Genomic DNA, 7,265 nt, shown 5'->3' with positions numbered 1-7,265 from the left:
TCCCACTATTATTGTGTGGGAGTCTAGGTCTCTTTGTAGGTCTCAAAGAACTTGCTTTATGAATCTGGGTGCTCCTGTATTGGGAGCATATACATTTAGAATAGTTAACTCTTCTTGTTGCATTGATCTCTTTACCATTAGGTAATGTCCTTCTTTGTCTTTTTTGATCTGTGTTGGTTTAAAGTCTGTTTTATCAGAGACTAGGTTTGTAACCCCCCCTGCTTTTTAATTTTTTTTGCTTTCCATTTGCTTCATAAATATTCCTGTATCCCTTTATTTTGAATCTATGTGTGTCTCTGCATGTGAGATGGGTGTCCTGAATACAGCACACCAATGAGTCTTGACTGTTTATCCAATTTGCCTGTCTGTGTCTTTCATTTGGGGCATTTAACCCATTTACATAAGGTCAATATTGTTATATGTGAATTTGATCCCGTCATCATGATGCTAGCTGGTTATTTTGCACATTACTTGATGCAGTTTCTTCATAGTGTCGTTTTTCTTTGTATTTTGGTATGTTTTTGCAGTGGCTGGTACCAGTTTTTCCTTTCTATATTTAGTATTTCCTTTGGGATCTCTTGTAAAGCAGGCCTGGTGGTGACAAAATCCCTCAGCATTTGCTTGTCTGGAAAGGATATTATTTCTCTTTTGCTTGTGAAGCTTAGTTTGGCTGGATATGAAATTCTGGGTTGAAATTCTTTTCTTTAAGAATGTTGAATATTGGCCCCCACCCTCTTCTGGCTTGTAGGGTTTCTGCAGAGACATCCATTATAAGTCTGATGGCCTTCCCTTTGTAGGTAATCTGACCTTTCTAACTGGTTGCCCTTAACATTTTTTTCTTCATTTCTACCTTGGTGCATCTGACGATTATGTTTTGGGGTTGCACTTCTCGAAGAGTGTCTTAGTTGTGTTATCTGTATTTCCTGAATTTGAATGTTGGCCTGTCTTGCTAGATTTGGATCATTCTCCTGGATATTATCATGAAGTGTGTTTTCCAACTTGGTTCCATTCTCCCCCTCATTTTCAGGTACACCAGTCAATCATAGGTTTGGTCTTTTCACATAGTCCCATATTTCTTTGAGGCTTTGTTTGTTCCTTTTCATTATTTTTTTTCTCTAATCTTGTCTTCACGCTTTATTTCATTAAGTTGATCTTCAATCTTTGATATCCTTTCTTTCGCTTGATCGATTTGGCTATTGATACTTGTGTATGCTTCACGAAGTTCTTGTACTGTGTTTTTCAGCTCCATCAGATCATTTATGTTTTTCTCTAAACTGGTTATTCTAGTAGCAGTTCCTGTAACTTTTTATCAAGGTTCTTAGCTTCCTTGCCTTGGGTTAGAACATCCTCCTTTAGCTGCAATAGTTTGTTATTATCAACCTTCTCAAGTCTACTTCTGTCAATTCATCAAACTCATTCTCCATCCAGTTTTGTGCCCTTGCGCATGGAGTTGTGATCCTTTGGAGGAGAAGAGGCATTCCAGTTTTTGGAATTTTCAGCAGTTTTGTGCTGTTTTTTTCTCATCTTGTTGGATGTATGTACCTTTGATCTTGGATACTGATGACCTTTGGATGAGGTTTTTGCATGGGTGTCCTTTTTTTGATGTTTATGTTATTGCTTACTGTTTGCTATTTTTCCTTCTAACTGTCACACCCCTCTTCTGCAGGTCTGCTGGAGTTTGCTGGAGGTCCATTCCAGACCCTGTTTGCCTGGGTATCACCAGCAGAGGCTGCAGAACAGCAAAGATTGTTGCCTGCTTTTTTTTTTTTCTGGAAGCTTCATCTCAGTGGGGCACCTGCCAGATGCCAGTCAGAGCGTTCCTGTGTGAGGTGTCTGTAGACCCCTGCTGGGAGGTATCTCCCAGTCAGGAGACATGAAGGTCAGGGGCCCACTTGAGGGGCAGTCTATCCCTTTGCAGAGCTCGAGCACTGTGCTGGGAGATCTGCTATTCTGTTCAGAGCTGGCAGGCAGGAGCATTTAGTCTGTTGAAGCTGTGCCAACAGCCGCCCCTTCCCCTAGGTGCTCTGTCCCAGGGAGATGGGAATTTTATCTATAAGCCCCTGACTGGGGCTGCTGCCTTTCTTTTAGACATGCTCTGCCCAGTGAGGAGGAATCTAGAGAGGCAGTTTGGCCACAGTGAGTTTGCCGCGCTGTGGTAGCTTCCACCCATTCCGAACTTCCTGGCAGCTTCGTTTACACTATGAGGGAAAGCAGCCTATTCAAGCCTCAGTAATGATTAACTCCTTTCTCCTCACCAAGCTCAAGCGCTCCAGGTTGAGTTCAGACTGCCCTGCTGGCAGCGAGAATTTCAAGTCTGTGGGTCTTAGCTTGCTGGGCTTCATGGAGGTGGGACCTGCTAAGCAAGACCACGTGGCTCCCTGACTTCAGCCCTCTTTCCAGGGGAGTGAATGGTTCTGTCTCCCTGGGCTTCCAAGTGCCACTGGGGTATAAAATAAAACTCCTGCAGCTAGCTCGGTGTCTTCCCAAACAGCTGTCCAGTTTTGTGGTTACAACTCAGGGCCCCGGTGGTGTGGGCACACGAGGGAATCTCCTTGTTTGCGGGTTGCAAAAACCGTGAGAAAAGTGTAGTATCTGGACCAGATAGCACAATTTCTCACGGCTTTCCTTAAGGGAAGGTTCGTGGCCCCTTGCACTTCCCAGGTGAGGCAATGCTCCACCCTGCCTCTGCTTGCCCTCCGTGGGCTGTACCCACTGTCTAACCAGTCCCAATGAGATGAACCAGATACCTCAGTTGGAAATGCAGAAATCACCCACCTTCTGTGTTGTACTCACTGGGAGCTGCAGACCAGAGCTGTTCCTATTGAGTCATCTTGCTAGATCTCAAAAGCTCTTTTTTATTTACCTACATATTTACCACTTTTGGTGTTTTCTGTTTGTGTAGATTTAGATTTCCATTAGGTATTATTTTTCTTATACCTGAAGGACTTCCTATTTCTTGTAGTGCACATCTCCCAGTAATGAATTATTTCAGCTTTTGTGTGTCTGAAAAGTTGCAAAAGTTCACCTATACTTTTGAAAGACATTTCACTGTTACAGAATCCTAGGTTGGCAGCATTTTTTCTTTCAGTACTTTAAAAATGTTTCTTCACTGTCTTTATTGGATTTCTTTGATGAGAAATCTGCTGTTATTCTTCCATTTGTACTTAATATAATTACTGACTACGTAGGATTTACATCTGCCATTTTGCTATTTGTTTTCTATATGTCTTTTATTTCCATTACTGCCTTGTTTTATGTTATTTAGATTATTTTCTGTGGTACCTGTTTTGGAGATCCCCAAGACCAACTCTAGGACTCATAGTACCCAGAAGTCATTATATTCATGGTTATAGCTTATTACAGCAAAAAGATGCAAGGCAATATCAGCACAGGGAATAGGCAAATGTGGCACAGTCTGGAGGAAACCAGGCAGGTGCAAACTTCCAAGAGTACTTTTCCAGTGGAATTGTATAGGATTCATTTAATTCCTCTATCTACAATTTGTAGGAACACGTGTGAAGTGTGGTTTACCTGAGAGCTCATTTTAGCCTAATATTCAAGTTTTTTAGTGGGGTTTGGTCACATAGGCACACAGTGCCTGCATGGTTGACTCCAGTTACCAAAACAGACCACCAGAAAGAAAACAGGTGTTCCCCATAAGTCACATTATTTTACAGACTATGTTTTTAAAAAATTTTTTTTTTTTTAGTTTGAATATATTTTGGTGTACAAGTCATTGCTGGTTACATGGATAAATTGTATAGTGTTGAAGTCTGAGATTTTAGTAAACCCATCATTCGAGTAGTGTACATTGTACTGAATATGTAGTTTTTTAAAATCCCTTACTCCCCTTCCACCTTTCCCCTTCTGAGTCTCCAAAGTCCATTATTCCACTGTGTATGCCTTTGCATACCCATAGCTTAGCTCCCACTTATAACTGAGAACATACAGTTTTGGGTTTTCTATTCCTGAGTTATTTCACTTAGAATAATGGCCTCTGGCTCCATTCAAGTTGCTGCAACAGACATTATTTCATTCTTTTTTATGGCTGAGTAGTATTCCATGGTGTTGTATATGTAACACATTTTTTTTTTGAGACAGGGTCTCACTCTTACCCAGGCTGGAGTGCTGTGGCATGATCAGGCCTCACTGCAGCCACTATCCCCCATAAAGTGATCATCCTGCCTCAGCCCCCAGAGTAGCATGCGCCTCACACCTGGCTAATTTTTTTTTTTTTTTTTTTGGAATTTTAGTAGAAATGAGGTCTCACTATGTTGCCTAGGCTAGTCTTGAACTCCTGGACTCAAGTGATCCTCCCACCTTGCCCTTCAAAAGTTCTGGGATTACAGATATGAGCCACTGCACCTAGCCTACTACATTTTCTTGATCCACTCATTGGTGGATGGACATTCAGGTTGGTTCCATAGTTTTGCAGTTGTGAATTTTGCTACAATAAACATATGCATACAAGTGTATTTTTGATATAATTAATTCTTTTTCTTTGGGTAGATACGCAGTAGTGGGATGGCTTCACTGAATGGTAGATCTACTACTTTTAGTTCTTTAAGAAATCTCGGCTTTTTTCCGAGGAAGCTGGTGTTGCTGAGATTGCCAAAATGCTTTGGAGTTTTTAACTGAATCTAAGAAAAGTCCAAAATAGATTTGAGACTGTAAAAACAGAAACTGCAGCAAGGGGGATTCAGTGCCAATGCATCAACAAAAAAGACAGCCAGAGTTAGTGGAAGGAAATCTTTCTGTTTTCGTGTTCCCCACGGAGCTCATATTTTATGCAGATGATCAGTCAACACATAAGCAAGTGTTGACACTGTACAATCCCTATGAGTTTGCCTTAAAGTTCAAAGTTTTGTGTACTACTCCAAATAAGTATGTTGTCATTGATGCTGCAGGTGCAGTAAAGCCTCAGTGTTGTGTGGATATTGTGATTCGTCATAGAGATGTTCGATCCTGTCACTATGGTGTAATAGACAAATTCCATCTTCAAGTTTCTGAGCAAAGCCAGAGGAAGGCTTTGGGAAGAAAAGAGGTTGTTGCTACTCTTCTCCCATCAGCAAAAGAACAACAAAAGGAAGAAGAGGAAAAAAGAATAAAGGAACATTTAACTGAAAGTTTATTTTTTGAGCAGTCGTTTCAACTAGAAAACAGAGCTGTCTCCTCAGGACCTAGTTTACTAACTGTCTTCCTGGGAGTGGTGTGCATTGCAGCCCTGATGCTGCCTACAATGGGGGATGTGGAATCGCTGGTGCCTCTCTACCTCCACTTAAGTGTGAATCAAAAATTAGTGGCTGCTTATATCTTAGGTCTTATCACAATGGCCATACTTAGAACATGAGCAAGGATTTCAGTTGACTTCTGAAGTAAATCTATCTTGAAAATATGAATGTGGACTGCCTTTTATCTCTATTTCACTCCATTAACATGCTACAAACTATTGAATGATTTCAAGTAATTGCAGATGTATAATATATATTTTAAATTATAATTTAATTTGAAGGACTGCAGAACATTATTTTACAGACAGCAAGGATGCTTCTGAGTGACACCTAGGAAATTATTTGAAGAAATTCTTTTTATACCTATACCTGTTGTGCAAGAGACTTTAAAACATTTGTTATTTGCTCCTTTTTTTTCCAGTTCACTTTGATTGCTAGGGGTCATGTATGCTTCAAAGTTACAGGACTAAAAGAGCAAAGTGACCGGCCTAAAACTAAAATGACATTTATTCCCTAGCTACAAACATCAGCGTTATTATGTTAATCATACCTTACCCTCTATCATTATAAGCGGTTGCCATGGTGTTTCTAAAAGTAAGTGTTTTACCATTTATGTGTAGAGGGGAACAAAGCATAAAGTACTAAGGGATCATGCTTATCCTAGGGTCTCACAGAAGACAGGACATATTAATTTTGTGAATTACAGAATGGGTTGTGGTCCAGACACCAAGAATCATAGGGGTTTTTTAAAGAAACCTAATGGAAGTAGGGTGACCTCTCTCTTTGGTCTAAGAGTTCTAAAGGAAGGTAGGCATCTGTTTAATTAGTTGGTTCACCCTGGCTTTACCTCTGGTTAATGCTTTGTGTTAACAGGAAGGAAAAATCACTTTATCTTTTCTTCTAGGCCCCTTCCCCACCTGACTTGCCCAGACTGGGATTACCAGAGACCAGGTGATTTATGTGGAGATGATTTTTCACCTTTAAACTCTAAGCCAAGTGTAGGAAACTCTTCATAGCTGTGTCGATTTTATATCAGTCACTGAGACTTTTTTTTAAGTTTTTATTTATTATTAAGACAACTTTGCCAAAAAAAATCCCCTAAGCACAACTATTTACATTTCTTTATAGCCTCTTCTGATCTCTAACACATATATGCAGTTTTAACTGTTACTGTCATAGTAACTGATCTTTTGTCTAACGATTTTTACCTGAAAGCACAATGCATTAAGAGTCTCTTGAAAATCATCTTTCAGATCTTTTTACAGAATGAATTTATGCACTGCTACAAACACAAATGTATGCCTGAGGTTGGTTTTTGCAGAAAATAGTCTCCGCTTCTAAAAACTTCTATGTCTAGTCTTCCATAGGAAATCCTCACTGTTTAACCATGTGAGGAGCCTGTCATTAAACGGATCATGTCTGTACATTGTGTAATGAATGAAAAGCACATAAATGTAATCTACTTTGAACTTTGTAAAAATTATGTGTGGAGGCTATTCTTATTTATCCATCTCAAGTCCTGTGTGTGCATGTGTGCACAAGTGCACATACGTGTATGTATGTGTGTATAATAACACATTGTAAAGAACAGAAATTACTTTAAAAAATAAACAGAAATGGAGACCTGAAAAAAAAAAAAAAAGAAATCTCCATACTATTTTCCATAGAGGTTGTACTAATTTACATTGTGACCAGCAGTGTTTAAGCATTCCCTCTTCACCACATCCACATCTACATCTGTTATTTTTTTTGACGTTTTAATAATGGCCTTTCCTGTAGGGGTAAGGTGGTATCAGGTTGTGGTTTTAATTTGCTTTTTCCTAATGATTAGTGATGTTGAGTATTTTTTCTTGTTTGTTCGCCATTTGTATATCTTCTTTTGAAAAATGTCTATTCATGTCATATGCCCACTTTTTGATGGGACTTTTTTTTTGCTGATTTGTTTGAGTTCCTTGTATATTCTGGATATTGGACCTTTGTTGGATGCATAGTTTGCAAATATTTTCTTTCATTTTGTTCATTGTCTGTGTACTC

General features: G+C 39.5%; 1 pseudogene across 1 annotated transcript; it reads left to right on the top strand.

The window, feature by feature from the left end:
- Positions 1-4,572: 4,572 nt before the first annotated feature.
- Positions 4,573-5,652, top strand: LOC112616053 (annotated as a pseudogene). The gene has a single exon (XR_003117548.1). The product of XR_003117548.1 is annotated as a motile sperm domain-containing protein 1 pseudogene (transcript).
- The last annotated feature ends 1,613 nt before the right edge of the window (positions 5,653-7,265 follow it).

The sequence above is a fragment of the Theropithecus gelada genome, chromosome X (assembly GCF_003255815.1).
Source record: "Theropithecus gelada isolate Dixy chromosome X, Tgel_1.0, whole genome shotgun sequence".
In the NCBI taxonomy this organism is placed as follows: domain Eukaryota; kingdom Metazoa; phylum Chordata; class Mammalia; order Primates; family Cercopithecidae; genus Theropithecus; species Theropithecus gelada.
This window is presented reverse-complemented; position numbering and strand designations above follow the sequence as displayed.